Below are 26,370 nucleotides of genomic sequence, written 5' to 3'. Positions count from 1 at the left end.
TGGAAATGTAATATTGGTAGAACTGAGAATTTCGGCTTGAGAATTTCGGAAAGAGAAAGGTAGCTCTGTTAATAGAGTGCGATTACTTACCATTTACAGCCTCTCCTCGTCTGCGGCAGCAACAGCTCTGTAAACGGCTGTAACCCATTAACACACATTTACAGCCCGCTCTGCCGAGCAGTTAACAGCTGGCTAACAGCCGAGCGCTCGTTTGTCGCCATTCGCTTCCGATTCGCCTTTGAGTGGGTGAGCGGGTGAGTGGGCGAGTGGGCGAGCGCTGAGCGACTGAGCGACTGAGCGGCGGCCCACTTTGAGTGCAACATGCGCGCAGCCGACGTCGCTGTCGCAGCTCTGCAGCAGCAGCGAGCAGAGGCGTTGGCTTTGGCGTTGGCGGCGGCGTCGGCGTCAACCGAGTGTGTATTCGCAGTCGTGTTTTTGGGGGCACATTCCGAGCTGGGAACGCAGCCTGTAAGTGTGTCAGTGTGTCCGTGTTTCCGTGTATCCGTGAGCTTCCGAGTATCTCAGTTCTGAGTTCTGAGTTTCAGAGTCTTTGAGTCAATGAGTTTACGAACTGGCGAGCTTCGTGCGGCGCTCAGGGAAATTCGGCGGTTCATTCGTCTGTCAGCCAGCCGCAGTCGCAGTCGCAGTTCGCAGAGTCCGCCGTTGGCAGTCCGCTCGCCAATTTGGCCCGTTTGTGAAAATATTCGTAAGGCAGCCGCAGTCGCATGCTGAGAGGAAATAGGCGCGCTACAGATTCCGATTGCGATTCTGGTACTGGTAGTGGTACTGGTAGTGGTTCTGTTTCCCTTTTTCTGCTTCGGATTCCCCAAGAACAGAAATCGTCGGGAATAAAGTAGAAGAAGGAGCGGCAGCAGCAGCAGCAGCAGCAGCAGAAGCAGCTGGAATAAATGATTACAGCTGGAGATTACAAGCGCATTGATTGCTGATGGCAACGGTGCGGATGAATTTCGGTAAATGTCGCGCGCGCGTGCCATTGCGTATACGCAGCGTTGGCCGTCGCCATTCGGTGACATTGTGCGCTCGCTTCCGCTGGGCCGCCAAATGCATTTTGCAGTTAATTTAAGAAGAAAGAATCTTGTGCGAGAATCAAATTAAAGAAAAAAGTGAGCAGCCTTCGCGGAAATTATATGTATATATATACTTCGAGTATAATATTATATATTTCGAGAAAATATTATTGCATCTGCTCTTGTCGCATTGCCCTTGTGTTTTCCGCTTTTGGTTGCGCCGTCGCTTAAGTTTTTCGGTTTCGTTTGTGTGATTATTGGGTGCAATTAATAAAATGCTGTCGCGCCAATGTTATACACGTGTATAAAACTAATGCAAAATGCCAGCCGTCGCACGTCCGTTCAGTTTTACATGCCAAATGACCAAAGGAGAAATATTTTCGAAAAGAAACACGCTCAGCGAAAGGCAGTGAAATATGCACAAACCCTAATCGCAATCACCAGCGTTATTTGTTATGTGCCCAGTGCAAATGCGAATGCGAAATGCTGAATGCAAATGCAACAGTCGAGAGCCCAACGCTGGAGGGAGCTATAGTCATACAGAAGCTATCGGCGCCGCCACGATAGCGATAACATAAATAAGAACAGCCAAAGCGAATCACCGACGGCAGAGCCACTCATCTATAAGCCAAGTCCCACAGTTGAACACACACACACCAATTTACACACACCCGTAATGCCAAGTACCCCGGGCACTGCAATCAAAGTAGTTGGAGGGGGATGGGGTACCATGTGATGGGGGGCAGTAAAGTACACTAAAACAAATATCATAAGCGATGATCAATGATCCATAAGTAGCGTGAAGGAACACTATATCTTTGGCTGTTCCAATGCTTAGAATAAATTAATGCCTCTTTATTGAAATAAATTGTTCTTCTTCTTCTTTGCAATTTTGGTATTCGTAATAGCGAGCCATTAACATTTTTAGCATGTTATTCCATTAATAATTATAATTTGAAAATGGCAAGTAATACACCTTATGCAAATGCTTGCATTCATCGAATTTGAATTGACTTGAATAACCTAAATTGCAGCCTCAAATTAAAATGTAGTTAACTTTGATTTGTTTCATTTTGCAACCAGTGAGCATTTAATTATAAAGTACTTGCTTCCGTTATATTAAACTGATGATAGGTCAAAAATTTATATTTTGCAACCCAAACTAAACATTGTTCGTTTATGAACCAACAATGGAAATGCCAAATTTTTCAAGTGTATCCCAAACGGAAGTGTTGATATGGCCGCAGCTCAGTCGCAGTCGCAGTCGCAGCTCAGTCGGTATAGAAATTGTCATCTCATAACGACTTAAGCTGCTCAGCACGCAACATGACCGGGCTGAGCAGCATAGTCAGCATTTCTGCACCTCCCAGAATCCAGCCCATCCCCCATCTTCCACCACTATTGCCACCCACTTTTCCAGCCCACTGCCAATGCCCCTGGGGTCACACACACTTAAAGTCACACAACAAACGCATCCACAGAATCTTTGAGGGCGATGACGATGACGACGACGATGATGATGATGATGACAATGGGCGGATGATGGCAAGCCATTTCTTTAAAGATTGTCTCTCTATCAGTCGTACTGTGTGCACTGAGTGATTTGGTTTGCCAGTGCCTTCTATTTACTTTCTATTTATTCGATTTGCATTTCCACTCTTCGGTGCCGAAAACTGCAAAGATTCCAAATGCAAATTCAGCTTTCCCAAAGCCGTTTCGAATAACTTTTGTGTGTTTTGTTTGGCTGTTGACTTGGCTTTCAGGCTCTCGACGGCTCTTTGGCTATGGAAATCTGCGACATCCATTTGGTAAATGGTGAGTATCAGTCCAAATAATATTTGATATTAATTAACAAGGCATCCAGTATTTGTCTTATTTCGAGTGTATACTGTCAGGGGCATTTTTGCCATTGATTTGTTATATGGCAGACAAAGCGGACCCAATATTTGCACAATAATATAGCAATCAGCTTATACGTAAAGCAATCTGCAGCATCCATATATTAAATACAGTAAGCTTTGGTTACAAGCGACAGTTCACCTGAGAGAGTTAAGACCTAAGCTGATTGACTTAAGCAATTTTCTGAGTCGGTCTGGCGTTATTATTTCAATTGGATTAATTGTGAGTAGGCCATTATTGGTATCGAAGGTGATTTTAGATCTTTAATTATAGCATACATGTGGCAATACAGCTTATCTTGTTTTGAATAATCTGATAATTATTTGATTTGTCTGATTTGGTCTGGATTTATTGGAAATAGAGAACTCTAATAGAACTTGAGGTTTTCAATTGATAAACATTAATACGTCCTATATATAAATGTGCTAAATTAAAACATCCTATAATTAATATAACTTAATACCTACAAAGCAATCATTATTATACAAATCTTATCGATGTGAAGTACGCCTGCCGATTTCAATTAGTTATTGCATTCGTCGTATATTTATAATCAGCAGTTCGGTTATCAGATTGCACTCTTTATAGGCGTTCATAGGAAATCAAATTTAATAGGGCTTTCTGGAAATCATTATAACGTGCTATTAACAAAACTGCTATCACGGCGAAATTAGGCCAAAATGTTCGTTCAACTTCAATGGCCAAGAGAGGAAGTGCAAAATGGCGGGCCAAAGTTCGTCCGATGCAGGCATTAATGCAATTGTATTTTTGCTGTCGGCCCCGCTGAAAATGCAATTTAAATGAGATTACACTTTGGCGAGCGGCCACGCCTAGTTTTGCGGTGGAGGGCGGGCGGGCGGTCGTAGGTGGGCGGCTCATTAATTATGATACTTTGAGCTTCGAGTGGCGAAGCTGGCTTGCGGCTTGTATCGGAAATACCCGTTAAATCGGCAAATAACCGCAGGCCGATCCAGCAAACACACATACAAGTATAACCACCCCCAACGCGCATACTTAATGATATTGAGTCGTTGGCAAAGGGGGGTGAGGGTGAGATGGCGGGATCCAACGACAGGTGTTTAAAACTTTACCTTAAATAGCAACTCCTCGGGGGAAATGCGGAGATGTTGTGCTATTCCTTTGGCCGCCACCGGGAATCCGGGGCGTTGTAGGCATTTTCTTGCTCAATCAACTTCAATCAAGCAGGAATTTTCAATGTAATTTGTGGTTTCAAAAGCGATGCCACGCTGAAGATGTTCTGGCTGTGTCAAAGGCAGCCGTTGAGTGTGTAGAAAGGCAGAAAATTATCGACAAGGCCCACAGCATTCACACACACACACCTACAAATCGGAGAGGGTAGGCTGCTAGCTTGAAGGGTTCGAATAGCACTTACCGTGTGCTGACTACGCAAGAAATATACATCTTGAATAGAAATAAAAATGATGACAGTTTAAACTTACATTATAGAATGTGCAGTTCCAAAACGCATGTGTATTCCCCAAGAATTTGTTAAGCCCATATAACCTTGTACTAAGAGGTATTCAAAACCCCCACGCACACAAAAAGCAATGAAAGTTGGCGCCGTGGAACAAATGAAGCAGTGTGAAAATCTTGTGTTGGGACCGCTCTCCTTCCGCTTGATTTGATGGCCTCTGGGCTTCTGCTTCTCGTTTTCCCAACTTCGAATTACAACGGGAAACGGCAGCAGAAAGGCGGCCGAAACAAAGGCGGCCAAGGAAGGCGGAAAGGAAGGATATGTCCGCCGTCTGTCCGCTTGATTAGAAAAGCTGCAAGCGATAAGGAGGCGCTGAGAGAAAAGCGCAAAAATAAAATAGAATTCTAATTGAATTTTATATACACTGATTCTCGTTCGCCTTTCGGCCATTTTCCCCTTTTTTTTGAATTCTCACTTGGACTGTTCTGAACTGCACTGCACTGCACGGCCCGCGGCCAAAGTGTCCGTTTGATGTCCTTCCCTTGTCGCCGCGTCCTGATTTATTGGCCTGCAGAGGCGAAGGAGCTGCGCTTTTGGGGCTCCCGCTTGTCCAGCGTTTTTAATTGCCTGTCAGTTCAGCATATCAGAATACAGTAGCGCGGCCCAAGAATTGAAACTCCGTTGAGACGGCGGCTTAAACAGACAACTTGGCATTGTGTGCGTGCCAAACTTGGCTGGAAAGTGTGCGAATTTGGCAGAGAGAAATGTGTGCTTGCAACAGCAGCGGCAGGAATCAGTCAGTCATGAAAATGAATCGAGCGGCATTTAATTCAGATATTTGACCCGAAACAAATTATTTATAGAAATTGTAAATGATTTCGCCATAAGAAATTTGAGATTTTATTCCATTATTTTTCGTCACTTTTGACTTGCACGGGTATAATAACCAGCAGAACTCGTACACAAGTGTATCAATTTAGCTAACCATTAGACCACAAGTGCTATTATTATTTGAACAGATTTAAAGCTGTTTGTTTTCCCATATCAGAGTTGTGCGCTTCAAGCCTCTACTTGAAATTAAATAACCTTTGCGGGGTGTAAAAATAAATACAAATATATGGTTGCTTGTGGTGAGTACAAGACATTTTAAAGTACTTGACACGAAGGCAACCACAACAAAAGTATCCGAAACATCCCCCCAAACCGACAAAGTGAAAAGAACTTGACACAGTTGTCGCTGGCTCACCCACAACATAACCACCACCACCGACCGACCGCCTTTTTCTTTGGCAAAACCAAAAAATGAAAAAAATGAGGAAAATAAAAACCAGGCAAAACAAATCAAATAGTTAAAGCTCATTGAAGCGCAAACTTCGACACATGTTAATCGGGACGGCGAAACGGGAACTCTTGATCGAAACTATGATAGATGGCAAGGGCCCTGGTCGCAGTGACTAACTAACATTATCTGATGACCACATTCAGATCCAGTTACCCATCCCCACATCCAGCCCACATCTACCCACTTGCCACTGTGGTTTCGTCCCCGACGAGATAACCCTTTGTTCTGTACTTGGCCTCGGCTTTGTGGTTTCCCCAGCGCGACGCAATTAATGGCCCACTGTGGCTAAGGAGAGATCTGTCCGGATAGGATAGGATTGGTAGGATTGGGCCAGAATGGTGGGGTGGGGGTGGTGGTGTTGCCAATATTTCACTCATGCTGTGTGCGCCTGCACTTGAGGGCTGAATTGTCTACTTAATTTGGGCCAGAACACGATCCCCTTCTGCGCGCCCACTTTTTTGGCCAGAGATGGGTGGCTGGCAGCACTCAGTGGGAGATAAACGGAAAAGGAAAAGGGAAAATGGAAAATAGTTGGAAAAGTATGCAAATCAGGAGGGGACGAAAGAATAACACGACAGGCTCAACACCTGAGCATTGAGCAGTAAATGCGCTTTGCTACGCTATTCCTTTTGCCCCTCTGCCTGTCTGTCTGTCAGTCTGTCTGTCAATAAAAATACACAAAAAGTACACAAAAAATATACGGGCTGCCAGCCTAAAAGCCAAGTTGAATATGCTCGGGCCGAAAAAGGATTTGGCAATGAAAAGCAAACAAAAAGCGCACAAGCTGGAAAGTGAACTTTTTCGAATAACCCGCTTACCAGTTTGGCTTGGGTGGCGGGATGGGATTTGTGAATACTGTGCGTATGCGTGATAGATTTTCAGCTCACAAAAAATCGGAAAAAGAAGCTGGACATTTCCACAGAGAGAAAGAGGAAAAAGAGGGAAAGTAAAGTATAACCGGCTTAGGGCACTACAGCAATCCTCCACAAGGGAAGTCAATTAGAGTCAGTCGGACTGTGTCAAAGGTCCAGCTTAAAAAAGTTAATTTCATAATTTATACAGTCTGCAGATTTCAATTTAAAACTCCGCAATGGGCCAGGCCAAGAGAGTGTTATGCTAATGAAAATGAAGGCAAACGAATCGCCCTGGAACTTGGCGCAAGCAAAAGAATTAAAAATTAAAGCCAAGGCTGCAGCAGCACTCCTGCGAATGCAAATGAATCAAAACGAGAATAAAAGTTTAAAAAAGCTAAAGAAGTGATGGGAAAACAAACAAGCAAGCAGTCGGCAAGTGAAGAAATCGCTCAAGTTTTAATTAGTTTGCCATGCAACCGCATTACTAGTCTGCTCCCGGAAAGGGGCGCCCAGGCGGTGGGCGTGGCTATAATTTAAGTTGTATTCAGCGCTTGGCATGGTTAGATGGCTATATTTCTGTCAAAGCTCAAAAGGCCAAATGGGAAGCTACAATAATTTTTCCAGCAGTGAGCCAACAAGCGAACAAACTAATCAACGCGGGGTGTCGGGAATCCCAGGAAGATGGGGGCACATTTGAATTTGAATTGCACTAAATTCCTAATTGACTTTGCACAGCAGCCGAGTCAGCATCTGCATCTGCATCTGCAGCAGAAGCAGTAGCAGTAGCAGCGGCAGCGGCAGCGGCAATAACGAAATCAAATTAATTGAATATTACGCATTCGCCATGTTTGCACTGTAATAATTTCCATTTGCAGTCGGCCGAGTGCCATATAACCACTCATCACCAAGTGCCAGTCACTATAGAGCCGTGCACATATATTCACACTTGATTGGCCAGCTTTGAATGCACTATAAATCGAAAGTATTTGTGCAAACACATTTGAGTTATACCGACTGCTGGGGGCTGCACTTTGGCTTAGTTTCAATAGGCGTTGCCAAATAACATTTGCGTTATTAATTCATGGCCTAGTTTATAGCGTGCTTCAGCTGAAAATGTGAAACAGTAAACACATTGAAGGGCACTTTGTACACCTTTTAAATGGATCCCATCGAATCATTCATGCACACAAATTTAATGTGCTCCAGCTGCAAATGTTGTTCTAAATACCCAGCATTGCCAAAATATAAAGTGCGTAGCCTTAACAAATAAATACACATATACTGCGAATAAAATTAGATGAAGTGCTTGGTTCCTTGCCATATAAACTCACGTTTCTGTTAAACAGATTTAATAATTGAAACGTTTTAAAGACTTCTGTATGGCTCGTTATTGAGCTATTAGTCAATCAACGTCGTTGTTTTGTCACACATTCACCTGTAATCGAAACATTCACTCAACGTTTAGCATTTCATTTATCCAGTTTCTCGGAACTTTTCCGGCTTCTCCGCCACTCGACAGTCGTTCATTCATTCATTCATTCATACCCCTTCACGTATAGCTAATCGTCTTTATTTGCTTCCATTAAGCTGCTATAGAAGCCAGTACCGAATGCCTGTACAGAAATCAATTTCAGTGTTTATTAACTTTGTCCATGCCAAATGTCTCGTCCATCATTAGACAAGGGGGCAAAAATAGCAAACACATACTCGTACCACTGGACTCAGGGCTCAGGTTTGTATGCGATATACGTGTACAAACAATATTTTAATATGCCTGGCCAGCGGCGGACGCAGATGAGCTTTATGGCCAATTATCTATTCTATGGGCACCCATTAGTGGTTGAATCCAAATTTCAATTGGAACGTAGGGAGTGAGTGAGTGGGTGGGGATCGGCGGGCGGGCGCTGCTTTGTTTGTTTACTGGGTGTGAAGTGTTTCGATTTGCTTGCCAGATTATAATAAAATTGGGCTCTCCACTTTGTAATGCCAAGATTATTCGACGGCACGACGACAGCTTAGTGGTGTTTACGGCGTGTGCCACCGCTCCCCTAACTAGTTATCGTTTGTAATTGCGATTGCACTTGTTGTTCGTGGCTCTTTATGGCTTGATGACCAGTGCTTTACGACTACAACATATTACGTTTAATTGACAGATGCCGTAGTCCAGCGATTTATGGGCCACAAAAGTGAAAACGAATGCCCCCGGGGGGATGCAGCATGACAAATACTGTGTGACGCTACATAATAAACATAAAATTAATTATTAATTTGTGTACGCGTATGTGCGTACTTCTGCTAGTAACTGCGAACCGCAAAAAACTGTTTGCAACCGACCGATCGACCAGCCTCATAAATATTAATGCAGCTCATTTACCTTATACGCACGTATTGGATTCGATATACTCTGGGAACAAAGATATGCTAATTGCGGGAATTCTATTGTGGCAAACCTTTATGGACCTGATATCAGATAAGCGCTGGCCTCTGATCTCATTTGATGATAACACATTCGCGCTGACACGGAAATGATCACCATACATTGGCTATAATGCAAGAGCACTGCGCTTACAAGCATTCCACATTTACACGGGTCGTATACGTAATGAATTGATGTATCCCAGCCTCTTTGTAGGACTTGCCTCCGTTGTTGTTCTGAATGCGATGGCAATTAAGACGTGATGGAATTTTCATTTTCATCAATTAATTTTCTTTCCTCTTTATTTACTGGCACTGGGCCACATGAGTCAGTTTGCACATTTCAATAAAAACACATTTTTTATGCCATGCGCCGAACGGAGGCTGTCAAAAAGTTGGCTATTAAATTAAACTCGTTCACTTTTATTAGCAAAAAAGTAACTAAAAAAAAAAGAGACAGTGCTTCGCGGAAATTGCAAGTGTGCTGGTGTGTGAGTTATGGCCTTTTATTGAATTGAATTAGCTTCAATCGCCCGAGGCGTCCATCACAGTTGATTGGCTTTTATGATCCGAGAAGCACTAATCCGGACACTTCAATGGGCGGTGGTCAGTGTCAGTGGCACTACTCCAGTGGTGCTGCTCATTCACAAACAATTTACCCATCATCACTGGCCGCGGGTTCAACTTCGGATGGCTGGAAGTATCTACTTCCCCATTAATAAGTGCATTTTTAGTGGTTAAGACTGCGGCTACGTGAGCGACACAAAATGCGAGCGCCTCATGATCACGTACTGTAAATTGAAATTCATATCATAGCTGCCTCTGTCTATAAGGTCTATACGTCTATATACTTGCAAATGTCTAAATGTCTGGGTGTACTTACAAGTATATTGCCGCAATGCACGAGTGTGTACTTAGAATATTTCTTTTGTGCTCGCTTCTCAAACAATTATGCATTAAGTCGGTGGCGTTCCGGCATGTAAAGTGTGAATGAGTGCCGCTGGTTCAGGCAAACATCGGAAACTTACAACACACCGAAAAAAATTAGATCAAACATTAAACAGACATGTCAAGAGAGTCGCAACCATCTCAACCATCTGTTAGGTATCTTTATGATGCCTTATAAACTTAATCCCTGGAATGATACAATTCAAATCTTGTTCTGGCTTCAAGAAAGCAGTAGCATTTGACTTCAATCTATTTTCTTAGACTTTCAAGAATCGAAAAATAATACAAAAAATATTAACAATTTCCCGCGGGTACGAGGCAAATCTTGATGCTCGAATGGCTTCAGATTTAATATTTGCTGCAATACAAACGCGTATTTTTTAGTAATTATATTTTATACTAAGCAAATAGTATAATCTTCTTGTATACTGTGCGGCTCTTGCTCAAAAGATATTTCTTTGAACATTGAAATTTGGGTTTTAATGTCATCTATATTATTCATGACGTGTTTCTGAGAAGATCGCTGAACATCGCCCCATTTAACGATTTTTGTTTGCTGTGCAGCATTTCGTAATACACTCAAACATCCAGGTGTTTTTCCAGCAGTTCTCGGTTCCACTCTTGGCACTCGATTGAGTGAGTCAACAAGGCCATGCCCTGCCATCCATCGGCGGATTTTCAATGATTTATTTTCATTCAATTTGAGAACGGCAGGGCAGACACAAACTCTGGCCACTGGCGACGTGGGTTTTATAAATACTTGCACATGCTTATATATACACATTTCGGTGTTTTTATTTTTATATCGTTTAATTGTTGCTGGCCGCGCTGCTGCCGCTCTTGTTAAATGCCTTTTATATCGAATCGTTCAAGTTCACGGCCCCCGAGAGATGTGTATAAAAAGCAGCTTCAGCTTCAGTTTCCCCGCTGCAGTGCTCTTTGCCTTTTGCTATGGCTATTTTGTATTGCCCATTGGCTGCTCTTGTTATTGTTGTTGTTGTTTTTCAATTAACAAAATTGTATTTTTATTTTTGGCCCCACATCGTCGCCGACCAGCTGACGAAAACTAATTCTGCTTTGGCCTAATGAAATGCCACTCTGCTAACTGCTAACTGCTTACAATTGAGAATTGGGGCCCCAAATCGATGCTCAATCGATGTCCATCGAAAAGCCACTCAGGGCAGATGAAATGGGTTTTGTGCCTCTGACATTGATGACGGATGGCCCAGAAATGACCGGAGCTGTGCATTTGACTGGCGATTGTTCATTGTCCAACCGCTCATGTAAATTTAATGCGAATCCACCGACCGGCTGAGTGGGTCAGATGCAATGAGCTTGGGGCTCAATTCAACGCCCACGTGCCAATTCAAAAGTGCTGCACTGCACACCGGCGAAAGATAGATGGAGAGATGGCCAGCAATTGGTGGGAGTGTGGATGCAATCAGGGTCCGTCTGGCCCCATCAGTCGAGCAATCAATTAAGCCGCTGCAAACAAGTCAACCCCGGCAACAAACATTCACGGCTGCCAGGGCAGAAGCCCCCAAGTCCCCAGGTCCCCAGGTCCCCAGATTCCCCAGATTCCCATGTTCCCATGTTTCCAGTCAGTCCTCCCCCAAATGGGGTGCACCATGTGTGTATGCAGCGAATCACCCATCAGCCATGTCGTCCAGATGTCGTCATGCCGGCATGCGAATGCGAACCTTTTGGCGGGCAGCCGTTTTTATGTCTCCGGCTCTAATTAGACTTAGTCGCAGGTACTATGGCATTGAGCGTTGATTTATCTCAAATGCGCCCAGCTTTTTGCTTGGGTTCCCACAGACAATCACAGTTGTAAATCATTGGTTTTGCTTCTTTACTATTACTACTTCGAAAGTGCACTTCCCAGTCTTGAATATTGGCCCTAATTACACTGAAATTCAGCTCATATCTGGCAAGAAAAAATGTCAAAGTAAATGCATAAATGTATTGTAAGCATAGTTCACTTTAAATTTAATTCATTTATAAACCAAGCAAGTATTTAAACAAAACCAATCGTTGCCGTTGAAAGATTTCACACATTTCAACAACAAAAGGCTGTGTTTTATTGAGCATCAAGATTTGCTAATTTAAGGCCTGTCGCCTGTTGATTTATTAACAATGGTGCGCTAAAGCGTTTGGGTTCCCCACTTTCAGATTAAAATCTGGTTTGTGCTCCATTCATTTTCGTATCCCCGATATGGGCACTTCTCTGCCAGTGCATAGCGGCTTTATATCAACAAAACTCACTATTGGCTGGCAAGTGAGTAATAGTTCTACCAATTGTTTCTGGGGCAGCCAGCGTGGCTGAGAAATCATCTGTGCACTGCAATGCAATTAGCATGCAAATCACGTACCGTTCTCAGCTCGCAATGAAATTCTTATTAATAATTTTAATGCCAGAGCTGCTGGCTATTGCAGTTTCCAGCTTTCGATGGTGATGTTGCCATTAACCAGAAGCTGATGTTGCAAAAAGCCACTATCATTCATTAGACGGAGTGCAAGCGTTTCCAATGACTCAACTGGTTTCATAAGCGAGTGGTTACACAAACTGTATGTGGCTAATTACGGCAAAATGTTAGCCCTCTGTGAGGCAAAAAAAAACCGTCATTAGGCAAAACAAAGGAAGGTGCTAATATTCAGCTCGTTTTAAAAACATATACGTGGGAGAGATGTACAGAAGATAGCATCATGAACGATAAGGTTTTGATTATATTAATTACACTTTGAAATATTGAGCATGAGGCATACGAATTAAAGCCAAAGGGACTCATTTTAGAATTATATATGTTTAGAAACAAAATATGCAGTGAAAAATGTTTCTTGAAAGCAGCGACTGCCGCGGGGAAGGGCTTAATTGTTAAAAGGATTTGTCTGCGGGTGGCGAACTGCTTAACAGGAAATCCCCCTTTGCTTCACGGGTGTTTAACGGAAGGTTTACACAAATTCACGGGGCTAACGAGCTGGGTCTCCTCTTATCACCCTCCAACACGAAAAACTCATTAAGATGCGACCCCCTTAAAGCTGCAAACTTCGGGAGATGAATGCGAACGTAAATTTTGAAATTTGTCTAGGAAAAGTAACAACTAATAAATGCTGGGCTCTTCTGCCAGCTGACGACTTGTGGGTGTCGTGGTGCCCCACCAACCAACCCATAGCCACCCACCCGAAACGACCTTCATAGACGACCCACAAAACCCACAAGCAGCTGTATGTGTGTGTCGGTAATCAAATTAAAGTTTCGTGTGACCGCATCCGACCCTCGTTGATGCTGCAATTAGTTTGATGGGCAAAGATTGCAGGAGCCATTGGCAAGTGGAAAATTGAAATTGAATTATGCCATGCTCGTGCTGAAACTGATGTGCAAAATGAGTTAAACGAACGACAAACGGGCGGAGCCAAGCCAGCATTAATTAGTTGCATTCCATTCATAATGGAAAGTTATTTAAATTGCAAGGGCGATGATTGAATCAAGTGCCATTAGCACACCTCCGATCGATGGCAATCATGCTCAATTTTTGATGTTGCCCCTCCACCAGCCAAAGCTCCAAATCTGCTAATTGGGGCAAACAAGTCAAACCGCAGAGGTAAACAAAAATACAAGTATTGCAAAAACTGCATCGGCTTCCGGGCCAAAATGCAAACGGGCCGGGAGCAAAGGGATGTTGCAGTTTATGTTGGCCAGCTGAGTGTCAACAAGGTCTATTAGGGGAAATAACCAAGGCAAATACGAACGAGGCTCAAAGGAGCTCCGTGGTTTATGTTTGGTGACAGAGCTCCAGTTTCCCTAGTGGATATTCGGTACACATTGCTGGGCAAACAGGCGAATCAAAAGATCCACATCCACACCTGGCGTTCTCTAATCAGCGAAACATACGCTACATGTGTTAGCCGAAAGATCAATAAATAAATCATTCGCCGAAACGAGCCAAAGTCATATTTAAAGATAGCCAAAATGAAAAGCGCTCATAATTTATGGCCAAAGCAGCGGGTGCGACGGAATGTATGGGTATGTGAACTAATTTTTGCAATTACAAATTGAAAATATTTTGTGTGTCAACAGATAAGCGACATGTGTCGCCTGCATAAAACTAAAATGGTTAAATTGAACTTGCTACTGCAGTTTTAAATTGTGTCAGTTGAAGAAAAAGCTAACCGCATATGCACGAGTTCATTTTGTTATGATTTATTTGATGCAACTCTAAAAAACGCACATCGTCAATATGGATGTTGTAATTAAAAATGCAATTGCATGAGTGTTTTGTATGAATTCAATATATTTCAAATGTATACTACTTAATAATTTTTATTTAGCCCCAAAGCATTAGCTTAATAGCTGATGCACATTTCCGCATGGATAATTCATCCATTTCCACCCACAGAAAGCAGTCTCGATCGCTTCATCGTTTCATATTTGGCCTGTGTTATTCGGCTGACATTTAATTAGTGCCAGCATTTTTTGGACGGATGCATTTTGGCAGAAGATTTTCACATGTCCCCCGATCGCACCAACTACTTTTTGACATTTTTGTCGGTTGGCTGCCCGCCGGGCGCAACTGCGTGCGAAAATTGTGTCGCGCTGTCAGCATTCATCAGCTTGATATATTGTTTGTTGCTGTTTCGCCTTTTGCGCGGATGCACGGAAAAATATTATTTTTCAATTGCATGCAACAGACTGGCCTGCCTACTTCGTCATAATTCTCTAATATATACTCGATCATTTCGACTCGGTGGTACTGAGAAATTTATTGAAAAATACTTAGCTAGAGCCGAAATCTCTGCATTTCATTGCCATTGCCATTTTGGATTCCCACGTATGTTTTCCTCATTTCTGGTTCCCCTAGCAATCTATTTATATTTATGTGGGAACTAAAGCAAAATATCCCTATATTTCTTGTCCAAATAGCCTACAACCAAACTTCCCAATACCAATAAAACAATTATTCGAAATTACCCAAAGTTTTCTGTGTAGATTTTCTATTGCTCCGCCCCAATGGTTGGGTAGCTGTTTATTTGCCATAATTCTCGACATTCTAGCAGATCTGGCAAATACTATATACATATATGTATACATGTATAGGTCGAGCTAAGTTGGCAGCGTTATAATCACCTGCCGCTGCCGCACTTTCGCCAAAAAGAAAAGCCGAGGGGAGTGTCGAGTTCATTTGAGATGAGATGAGATGAGTTTAGTTGAGTTGCGATGGGATGAGTTTGAGTTTGAGATGAGTCGAGTTGCGGTGGGCTGGGATGGGGTGGCGTGTGCCAAATCCAAAGTGGAAAAGTCAGGAAGACAAAGCTGCAAGGAGACTGCTCTTTTATGTGCATTATCCCTGGCCGTCTCGTCGCTTGTTTATATTTATTTTTATTTTTATCCCCAACACCATCGCACACCGCAAAAGTGAGTGCGAGTTGGGGGAGCTTGCTGGGCCGTTAACTTACTAAATTCCGCGTGGCAAGAGTGAGCTGCCACCGAAAAGAGCGAGGCACAAAACCATCCAACCGACTTACCACCTAGCCACCCCATTTAAAGGGCTTTTTATTTCAACTTGAACTGAAAGCCGCGGCATGCTCTCATCCGGAAATACTTTGCTTTGCCTCCACTTTCGGTCTGCTGCCAAACCTGTCCACAAAAATGTGAAAGGACGAAAGGAATGTATATATATATATAAATTTTATATTTGCATGCAAATGACACTCTCGACAGGAGTCTTCGTGATTTGATTGCAGTGCCCGCGGGCCGTAAAGTGAAGCTGACCGAAAAGATATGACAGTGGCGACAAAGGCGCGCAATTAAGCTGAAAGCCTGGCCAAGAACCACCGTTTGGTACCAGCTCCTGGCCCATAAAGTCGCAATTCAGAACTCATAACAAATTGATTTCGTTTGAAATCTGCTAAAAACTAACTTGCTTTTTTCTGTTATTCGCTATGCTCTTGGGCTGGAGGCCAAGCCGCAGTAATTTAATTTATGGCAATGCCTTTGCCTTAGAGGTCCTTTGCTTTGGCAAGCGGCTTTGGAGGCATTTTCATGAAAGTAATTTAATGCCGAGTCAGGCAAAATCCTTTAAATTCAGCTGAGGCCAGCCGCAAGCATTCGCATTCGCATTCGCCAGCAATCTCAGGTGGCAACGGCATTCTAAAGGCCCGCCCTGAATGGCCGACTCGCAATTCAATGTAAGTACAACGCTTTTCACTGCAAACTGAAAGCATCAACTGCAGGCCATCTCTGTCTGGCCCATGGAGGGCGGCTGAAGTGGGTGGGTGGGCTGTTGGGCTGTGGGGCTGGTCGTCGCCCCTTGTTGTGCATAAATTGCAGGACTAACTGCAAAACTGTAAAATATGAACGCACATGAATGTATCTCGTCGCATCTAGCAGCATCTCGCAGTTCGGTGTGTATCTCGTCGGCCAGGTGTTGCTGAATACAGAGTGTAGCCACCATGGCCAACACTCCTCCCCCAACCGCCTCCTGTTCGCAGCACCTTTTTGTGTGCGACACGCCACGCCCGTGCTCTCGACAGCGTTTTATGCGCTGCACTGCGCCCAGCTGGCTCACCTGCCACGCCTGGCCCACCTGGCCCACCTGGCCCCCTTTTGCACTGCACTCATCAAAATTGCATTGCCCAAAACGGCTTCTCGGATTCACGGATTCTGCTGGGTACTACAAAAACCAGAAGGGCTCTGCATTTTTTATAACTTCCTAATCAATAATCCGTCATACAAGGCTAACATGGTTTCATTATAAGCCTATTAAAGAGCAACTGCAATTTTCTGTAAACGTTTTTGTCATGTATTAAACATGTTTTCAAGAAATATATACCACGTTTTTAGTTTCGGGAATAATGACTTCCATATCACCGATCAATATTCCATTGTCTTTTTAGTAGTTCGTGATTTCCCACAAGAATTCTATCTTATAAGAGGATTATGTGTCCTTCAATATTTGACTGTTGATTTGCCTCTGGAAAGAAGTAGACCACTGTGAAGTGAGTTCACTTTGCCGCACACTATTAAATTTAAGTCAAAATTTTAGTTTAACCACCTAAAAGTTAATGCAGAGTATACTTAGCTCTTGTGTCCACCTGTCTCACTTGTGCTCCCAAAAAGATGCAGCTCAGCACCTCGATTTCTTTCAGTGCACGCAGTCAGCCCATCAAAAACCAGGCAACTTTGCCGAGGGCCCAGATTCATAAATGTGCGTGTGATGATACTAGGCTCACGATGTAGCAGCTTTATGGTTGCATTGTCGGTGGTGCAGCATTGGGCTGAGTCTCGTTAGGGTCTAATTAAAATTAAAATTTGTTGCTTTAATGAATAAGTTTTGCGAGCAGGCCTCGGTGGGTCGTTAATTTAGTGAGGTGTCTGCGGTGTCTGTACCGGAAGTGCAACTAATGGTCAGCTGGCGGTGCCCGGTGGTTCTTGGTGGTTTTGGGTGGTTGTGGGCGGTGCTGCGGAAACAATGTCACGTTGTCGCTGCGTGAGATCAACACCCGGGAATTGGGCTCGGCAATTGGGGAGTTCAGCGGTGATTGCTTGGCGCCAGCGAGTCGTGTCACGTAGGGATGGATCCAATATTCAAATCTCTGCGTATAGCCATAGCCATTCAAATGCTGCTTTAAAGGCAAGAAACGTGGAGTGGGGCGGCTTTAATGTTTCCCTTTGTGTCACGTTCGGATGCAACAAATACTGGTGCAGATAATCGGGCTTGGCATTAAATCACCGTTACTGTTACCGTTAGCATTACGTGCATTCCAAGTCGTTCGGCCTTTAGCTTTTTGGTCTTTTGCATACTTTTTGGGGTTGGGAGCGACCTACACTGTCTACGTGTCAAAATGTGGCAATATTTTCTATTTGCTCCCCCATCACCTGGTGTGGAAATTAAATTAAGATTCGCCAGTTTGCTTGTTGGCAAAGCGTCAGCTTGTCGTCGTGTCCCCTTCCTTTTGGCCAAATATGAGCGCAAGGATAACGGCGTACGGCAAGGGTTTCCGTTTCCTCAATAAATTCAGCTCGACAAAACGGGCCCGAAATGTCGAGCAGTCGAGCGTCGAGCGTCGAGCTGGGGAACCGACAGGCGACAGCCATAACGGTGACAGCGATAAATTAAATGGTAATTTGAATTTACCGTTAAGTGACACGAACAGGCAACACACAAGTACACACACACACACACATATATAGACAGAATGTCCTGCAGACGGATGATGGAACAATAAAAAGTAACAAGCAAACTGCCAAAGCCAATGAAACATATAAAACTGAAACTGAAACGGAATCGGAAACTTGGGCCCAAACCAAATCGAAAGTAAAACTTTATGCACGAAAATTGCTGTTAACGTGACAATAAACGAAGAAGAAATAGAAGCGACAAAAGATACTATAGATAAAGATGTAGAAAGATACAAACACATTGGCCATAAAAACAATCAAAAAGGGCCCGACAGGCGAAATTAAAGTTGGCTGACTTTAAATTTCATTGTTAATGCCGGCCAACTTCCGTTTCTCGCCCCCAGGAGGCCCAAACCGAAAAAAGTTTTGTATTTCCATAGCGAGACCGGCAATTTATTGCCAAAGTTGTGGGCCCCCGAACATGTGGAATGGTGGGTCACAATGGTTTCTTGGGGTCTGAGGCCTTTTTGCAAATGCTAAATGTCTTGTTAGCGTTACACTGACCGCATTCCAATGGCCCAAAAGGCCCTGCATATTTGTCAACTTGGCTTTGGCTCTGATAAACCGGAAGTGATACCACTGCCACCCAGCCACCCATTCACCCACCTCACACATTAACGAACCAAGTCAAGGATGCGAGAGGGTTAGTACAAAAAGCCTTTAGCGATCGGATCATAAAACCTGCAAAAGTGCCCCGATTTCCTTGGCAGCCGAAGGCGAAACTTTTCAGGCCCATGTAATAAATGCGAAATGCGAAAAGCGAAAAGCGAAGGTTCGCCAACAAGAACAACCCGTTCAATGAGCATAAGCTGAAGTTTTGGCCACGTTTTTCAGTTTGGGCCTCTCTGTGATTTCAGTTGCCTGTTGTAGAGATTGTTTTTTGTTCGCTGCCACTTTTTTTCCATTTTTCCGCTTTTCCTTGCGCTGTAACTTTCCTTGATCCACTTTTCTGCCTTTTGCCAGGCTCGACAGTCGACGTTCCAACTCAGCAGTCAAATGTGCCGTCGACGGGTTGAGTCGGCCTATATACACAAATTTGGTATATATATCTACACGTACAAATTCTATATATCAGCTTGGCTGCTGCAAACGTCAAAGAGCGGCACATACAGTGGTTCCCAAAAGCATATTGAATGCGAGGAATGCGCCCATTTGATTTATGTAATTGTGTGCAAATCTGAAATTCATACCTGCCGCAATGCAATGCAAAATTGGCAAAAGGTGGCTGATCGAATACTAAATGTAATATTCCATCCAATTGGTAAACTGGCTAAGCGGCCTAACATCGAAATTTGAGATTCAATCTCAGTGTGAAAGGTTGGAATCCTCCCAAACCTTTAATATTATGCAAACTGAATTTGGCCAGCGTTGCGAAGGGAGCTCACAACCGAGAATCGAAAACAGAGCCGTTGCATATTTGATTGTTGGCTTAAACAATGGGAGCTTTTTGGTATTTCGTGGGCCAGCAATGGAATTAGTCGAATGGGGATCGCATCTCCCTGAGCTGCCATCAGTCAGGCAAGAAAAACAAATGGCAAGGAATGGGAAGCGCCCACAGGGGCGAACCGGTTGAGATTGAGCCATCTGGAGATAGGAGCGTGTCGGACTGTCAGGACGACCTCCTTCAGTCTCTGCATTTCTGAGTGAGGCATTCAACTTTCCGTCAAGTGGGACCCCGGCTACACCTCCAGTTCGAGACCAGGTCCTGGCAACTGGAATGGGAAGAGGAGTAGGCGTAGGCGTAGGAGTAGGCTCCGTGTAACGCATGATATATGGTAATGGCCTCGTGTGTGAGTGCGTGTCCTTCGCTCTGTGCACATATATGGGGTCCTGGCACTCATACATATGCACGAGCAGGGAAGAAGCAATGGACAAGGTGCTGCCGACACTTGAAGTGGCACATTTGGCTCCCACACACAGACACGCACTGAAAGTCGTGGCATAAACAGGCAGCACCACAAAGCATTCTGCAGAAATACAGAGGAAGTTGAATGCTATGAGAAGTTTATTAGTTTAGGGTATTTGCAGAATAGGGATAATTGAGAGCTTGCATTTAAAGTGTTTGTATTTGGGATCATTTAAAGGGTCTTTGTTGTTTTATTTAATTACCTTAAATAAAAATGTTGTATTTTTCAATCAAACTGCATTTTCAGTTTTATCTCTTTTCGTATCTTTACTTGGAAATGGAATTGTAAAAAACAAGCAGATAGTTTATTGTTTTTGTGCAGTATCAATATTTTTATTGTTTCAGCTTTATTGGGGTTGCACAAAAAGAGATGATTTTTCTTTTTTATACAGATAAGGTTTTTGCAACTTCAAAACGAAAGAATTAAAGCAGAATTCACTGGCATTTACTTAATGCATGTATATTTGCACAATAAAAGCTGTTGAGATAATTGGAGTTCTATTTTTCTGTGAAATACCACAAAATGAGCTATTATTATTGCCATTTAGATGTAGGGTTTTATACCCTTTACTTTCAGAGTGAAAGGGTATACTAGATTCGTTTAAAAGTATGTAAGAAGCTAAGTATACAAAGTATATATTTTCCTGATCAGGATTAGTTGCCAAGTCAATATATTTTGTTTTGCTATAAACATTTTGGTCGATCCACACTAACGCCCATAAATAGCGAAAATACCAATTTTCCAAGCCAATTTCTATCGATATTTAAAAGAATTTTAAAATGTCTTTTTTGCACTATCACTAGCTGCTTTACGGGTATCTGATAGTCGATAAACTCGACAGCAGTTTGTTTTCAATAAAATGAATAAATAAAAGCAATCAAATAAAATGAACATCCATTTAGTTGCACGTTTTTCTTCTTGTGCACTTGCACATGAGTTCACTTTAGGCCAGAAAGCAGCATTGGTATTTTCTCACCAGTTGACCGGGCCCAGAGGACCTGGCCATTCATCTGGTGCAAAAATACCTTGGAGACAACTTGCTGCGGTGGCCATCAAGTGTCCATCGCTCCGAGTGCCATTAGTTATGTACATATGTATGTAGAGGGGAGCAAAGGTAATAGTTGGATAAATTAAATACGATTATTTCCAAGTCGCTGACAAGTTGTACGTGTGGGTGGCGTAATGCATGCACATATTTAATTGCGAATTAAATAACATTAATTACAGGCAGCTAACGAGCAGGCCAGACAGTGCGGCTAGGCCCGGGCAGACAGCTAAATAGTTTTCATAATTAAGGTGGCGTTCCTCGCAATGCTCCCAGTGGGGCACGACCACGTCGATATGGTTTCGCACACCACCGTACCCACATCCTGAACACATGTGGCACAGGCCCATTTCTCGACCCTCTTGGTGGCTGCTTCCCTGCATGTTCGAGTGTTGTCTTGCGGCTGCACCACCACCATCGCCACCATGCACTCACCAGGTGTCGACTATCGTCTGGGTTACAACCTTCCCACCAGGTAACGGCCAACAGCTATCACCTGCCATTTACCATCGACCGTCTACCGGGCTTCCAGCCACTGGGAGCCGCTTTGGGCCATGAGGTTTATCGATTATAAGACGCCTAATGCGTCCAAAGTGCGCAATTAATGTGCCAGTTTGGCAGCCAACACTTGAGCTTAAATTCAGCTTCCTCACCATTCTCCACATCCCCACAAGCGGGATTTGATCGGGGAATTTGCTTATTGCTTCTGGCTGGCGGACGGATATATTTGATTGATTCAATCAGCCGGAGAAAATGGGATTCAAGGTTTTGGAACACTAAATAAATCGGTCAAAATCAAATAAAAAAGTACAATGTAGGTTCAGCGTAATTCATAAATATATATAATACACCACCAATATGTCGAAGTTAGTTCTTAGTCAAATGAGTTAGGAAAAGTCACCTGCAACTCAAATGGTACTCTGCATTTTCAAAAGTAATCACACTTAAGTGAAACATCGTTTTAAAGCTTTCCGCTGTCTTGCGTGTTATCCCATTTTTAAGACTTACTTGCGGACTAGATAATCTGTGCTTAAAGCCACAGAAAGGACTTCAATGTAGCTCCCAGAGAAATCCATTTTACGACTCCGCCGCTGACCTCGTGCACTTGCAGCACATTTCTCTGGGCCCTTGTCATGTCGCAAAGAAGATGGAAAGCCAGCGCCGCCATAGTCACTTCCACTGTTGTTGGAGAAAATCGCTAAACCAAAACGGGTGGAAAAGTCCAACAACGCCGCAGAAAATCTCTCGCTCGCCGGATTCCGATGCGCGGAATGTGGACCACTGTGTCGGGGATCCGATGAAGTAGTCGCATAAACATTTATGATCTGCTCCGGCTTTCAGCTGGCGACCACTTTCACTTTATTAGCACACACATTTGTGTTGGCCATAAACCGGCTGCCCAGGCATGTTAGCAAACATAAAGGGCACGGCATCCCCACTCGCTCACTCTTAATTCGATGCCTTCATTATGCTCAGGCATTCGGCATTCTGAAGGCCGGGACAGCAATCATATTGAATTTGCGGTCTTCGGGTTGAAATTTGTGGTTAGACAGGGAGCTGGAATTCTGGGACTTCCAGAAATCGATGTATCTATTGAAAAAATTGTCTGCAATTGTCGGGGTAAACTGGTTGCTATTTTATAAAATATTCCTAAACAATTATGTTTAATATTCTTGTTTATATTAGAAGCGCTTGGCTGAATTAGCATAGGATAATTCTATTGAATTCTTGAATAATTTCATTGTGTTTAGCTGAGCAAAATTTCAGGTTCAGTTGCCTATTAAATAGCGCTAAAAATAAAATGACTTAAATGATAAATTTTTTTTTAAATCCAAGTTTAATATGTAGATCTTATCCTTTTTGGTTAATCGCCTATGGTTGCTTTGAGAGCTTTAAATAATCTTTACTGCAGATGCACCTCAGTGAAATCGTTGGTAAGCAATTTCCATCATCCCTGGGCAGGATGAGGTGGGTGAATTCCCCGCTTTCCGCTCTCGATCAACTTATCCCCAATGTACTCATAAAAAGCCGGGCACATAGGCCTTCCAAGTGACTGCAGGACAGTTGGAAAGGCAGCCAAATTGAATAAACACATAACGAGCCCGGTGCACAACGAACGAAGCGGTAATAAAACTTTTAGCCAAACAGCAAACAGAGCCCAGGAGCAGAGAAGTCGACCCGCTGACCTCAGTTCGTTATTCAGTCCCATACATGGTAAACTCGTACTCGTACATACGAGTATATGCCATATTGGCATGTGGATAAGGATAAGTATGTGGGTTGGCTGCTGTTCCTGTTCCTGAGTGGATGTGTTCTTGTCCCATTTCGCTGTGTGCGCAATAAAAATTTGTTCTGTTTTTCCCAATTTTGTTCTATTTTTTGGCAAACAAGGTAAATTGCGCTCGTAAGTATGCTACAGTTTTTCCGCTTCCCACAAAGTCGTGTGCGTGGCTTATCCATTGTTAGCCGTGCGTTTCCGTTGTTTTTGGAACTGCTTTCGGTTGGTTCCGCCAAATGAATTTTTTGGCCAAGTGCTGACATCGCACGGCAGACAGTCCAATTGCGGCGCAACTTTTCAATATAACAGCTCTTTTATACGGCAGCTCCGCTCCTGATTGCTCCCCCAAGTCAAATTCATTCGTCCCAGCTTCCCGTTCGCTTAAATTGCATGGGGATGATTGGCGTTCACCTGATGCCGGCGGTTATGGTTTAGTTGAGTTGGCTTTTATGACCGCTCCTCGTTTGTTCGGGTGGCACATAAAAATTACGCTGATTATGCAAGTGGCTCCAGTCATGACTTTTATGGATTTCCAATGAGCCTCTAATCAGTGCCTTCGATTTGGTTTTGCTTTTGCTTTTGCTTTTGCTTTCCACCTCACTGGCCACCTCGTCATCGGCAATTGATGTCAACTAGCGAACAAAACGGGTCGAACTTTGAGCCCTGATTGCTTTTTCAACCGTCGCATCGTCTGATGTGTTCTTCTTTGAGATTCGGCTGCCAATTAGTGAAGTAAGCCGGGTCTAAATCGACACCGAAAGGCCACAGTATCCGGCTTACCAAGTGCAATGGCTGGAACTGCTCCTGGTCCCTGGCACTTCCGTTTGGCACACATCCAAATGGATTTCCACCCATCAGCAGCCGCCATTTCAGCAACATTTCGCCCAAACAGGATGATCCATGGGGGCGGTTTCGGGCAAAGAATTGCATTTTCATTTTCATTCAAATTTGCAAGCGCTTTAATTTGTGAATTTGTTTCCAGCTTTGTAGAGTTTTCACTTCATTATTGCGCAGCATGGGAAAATCAAAGAATTTCCGATGCATGTGACCAACTTTGAGGTGTACATAGGCAAATTATTTTTGAGTATTTTTAGGATAATGTATTTGAAGCATTTTGTATAATTTCGAAAATTTTAAAGAAATATAGCAAAAAGTATAAAAATGTACAGTTTAAGTTATGAAAACAGTTTTGCTGATGATGTTTAAGATTAAGAGAATGTTTAAAAGGTAAAAGGTTTTCTTGTAAAACATGAAATCCTAAATTAAATCTTATATACCTTTTGTTGTTTAATAAATTATAAGTTAGAAGGCATCCAATCCATTACACCCAAGAACTCTGGAATTGCCGGGTATATTAAACCGAACCGCTGGCAGGGATAAACTGCGAAAACCCAAAGGGGGAAGTTGTTCGTTATGTGTACACAAAATCACTTTTCGACCATGTTTGTTGTTTTGGAGCGTGCTTAAGGGACACATTATTACTGAAAAACAGGGTACGGTGTAGAAGTTGGGTAACTATGAAGTAGTACACTAGAAAATGGAATCTGTTGTTCGGCGGAACTGTTAATAAATTTGAGCCCCTTTCGGTGCTCCAGTTGCTTCAGTTGCTCCAGTTGCTCCAGTTTCTAGTTTTAATCTTCAACGAGCAGGGCGAAACATTTTGCCTGGCTAGATTTCGAGTCGATGAAGTTTTCGTTACCCCCAGAAGCAAACGGAAAGTTTCCATCCCAAAAGCGCTGAGCCCCCATGAACACACAGCCCATTGCATTTTGTTGGAATGCTTTTAAAATTATTTGCCTGCCAAGAACATTGGTACGTGTATTAGTGTGGGCGGGGCTCTCGTGGTGTTAGTGTACAAGTGTGTGCGTGTTTTTGTAGTTTTTCTGTAATTGCATTGCCATTTTGTGTCAGACGGTTGGACATCCTGCAGGGCTATTGTGTGTCGTGTTTGGCCGCTTGGCCCGAATATGGACCATACTAATTTTGCGGCATGTCTCCTTAAGTAATTGCTTAAGCTTTTAATTTACCAAACCACCGCACAGCGTTCTGTATATTCTGTATAAAACTATAAAGTGGGCGCACATGCAACAAGATTTCGGGCCATTTGAGTGCTGAATTTAATATCCATCAAAGTTCATCTCTGACCCGTCGCTCATCGCTCCACTTCGTTTCCAAATTGGTGGGGGACTGGTGGAGCTCTCGTGCGGTCTCCTATTTTATGCAGCAGCATTTTGCGGTCTGGTCGGCAAACTGGAAAGCCATAATGGTATTTATGTGCAAAAATTAAAATTTTGCCAAGCATGGAAAACGGATTTTCCTAATTGCTCGTCGTGCGCTTTTGTTCGGCCCTGTTTGTGCGTGTGGTTTCTCAGCAAATCCGCTTTCATTTAACTACATCTGCTTTAGATATATACTCTACCAAAACCCTGAGCCACACCGAGCTGAACCGAACCGAACTGAACTGAAGAGAAGGGAAGATATCTCCCACATACATGTATATACAAGTGTAGCACCCACAGTCGTCGGTAAGCTGCTTAAAATTCAAAGTTTCCGATGATTTGGATCACTCAAGCGAGTCGGGAACAGGCTCAGGCCATTAGCAAAGGATTCGATTGGAGCCGGGATTGTGATGTAAGAGGCGCCCAAAACACTCCCAAGATCCTGCTGCTCCATAATGGCCAGGAGTCGGTGGCCTTAACCGCCAACCATTCGCATTTGCATCTAATTGTCATGCATTTTGGGGGCAACCCGCCACGCCCTGCAAGCCACGAAGTACCCAGATTGGCGGTGGTCCGGTTTGGAGTCCAAGTCTTTCATAAATATTTATTCCCATTTCAATGCATAATTGCGAAATTCTTTTTCGCATCGCCAGCGCACAGAGAGTAAAGTAAACTCGCCATTCTGCCAATGTTTTCATGCCCTTTGCGGTTCATATCCGAGGTTTTTCCGAGCTTTTTACTCTTAAATTGCCAGTCAAACTGGGCATCTGAAATAAGTTTGCCTGTTGAGTATAATTATGGTGGAATATATTATTAAGCAA

The 26,370-nt window shown here is 43.4% G+C and overlaps 1 protein-coding gene across 1 annotated transcript in view; it reads left to right on the top strand.

Moving 5' to 3' along the window:
* Window positions 1-609: 609 nt before the first annotated feature.
* LOC6553685 (octopamine receptor beta-2R) overlaps window positions 610-26,370 on the top strand; it is a 44,125-nt gene continuing 18,364 nt past the window's right edge. Inside the window, exon 1 of the mRNA XM_001980346.3 lies at window positions 610-971. The gene's annotated coding sequence lies outside the window, so the exon portion shown is untranslated. The remainder of the gene's footprint in view (window positions 972-26,370) is intronic.

This window comes from Drosophila erecta, unplaced genomic scaffold (assembly GCF_003286155.1).
Source record: "Drosophila erecta strain 14021-0224.00,06,07 unplaced genomic scaffold, DereRS2 tig00000000-arrow-pilon, whole genome shotgun sequence".
NCBI classification, from domain to species: Eukaryota; Metazoa; Arthropoda; class Insecta; order Diptera; family Drosophilidae; genus Drosophila; species Drosophila erecta.
The sequence above is the reverse complement of the archived record's forward strand: the minus strand, read 5'-3'. Positions and strand labels throughout refer to the sequence as shown.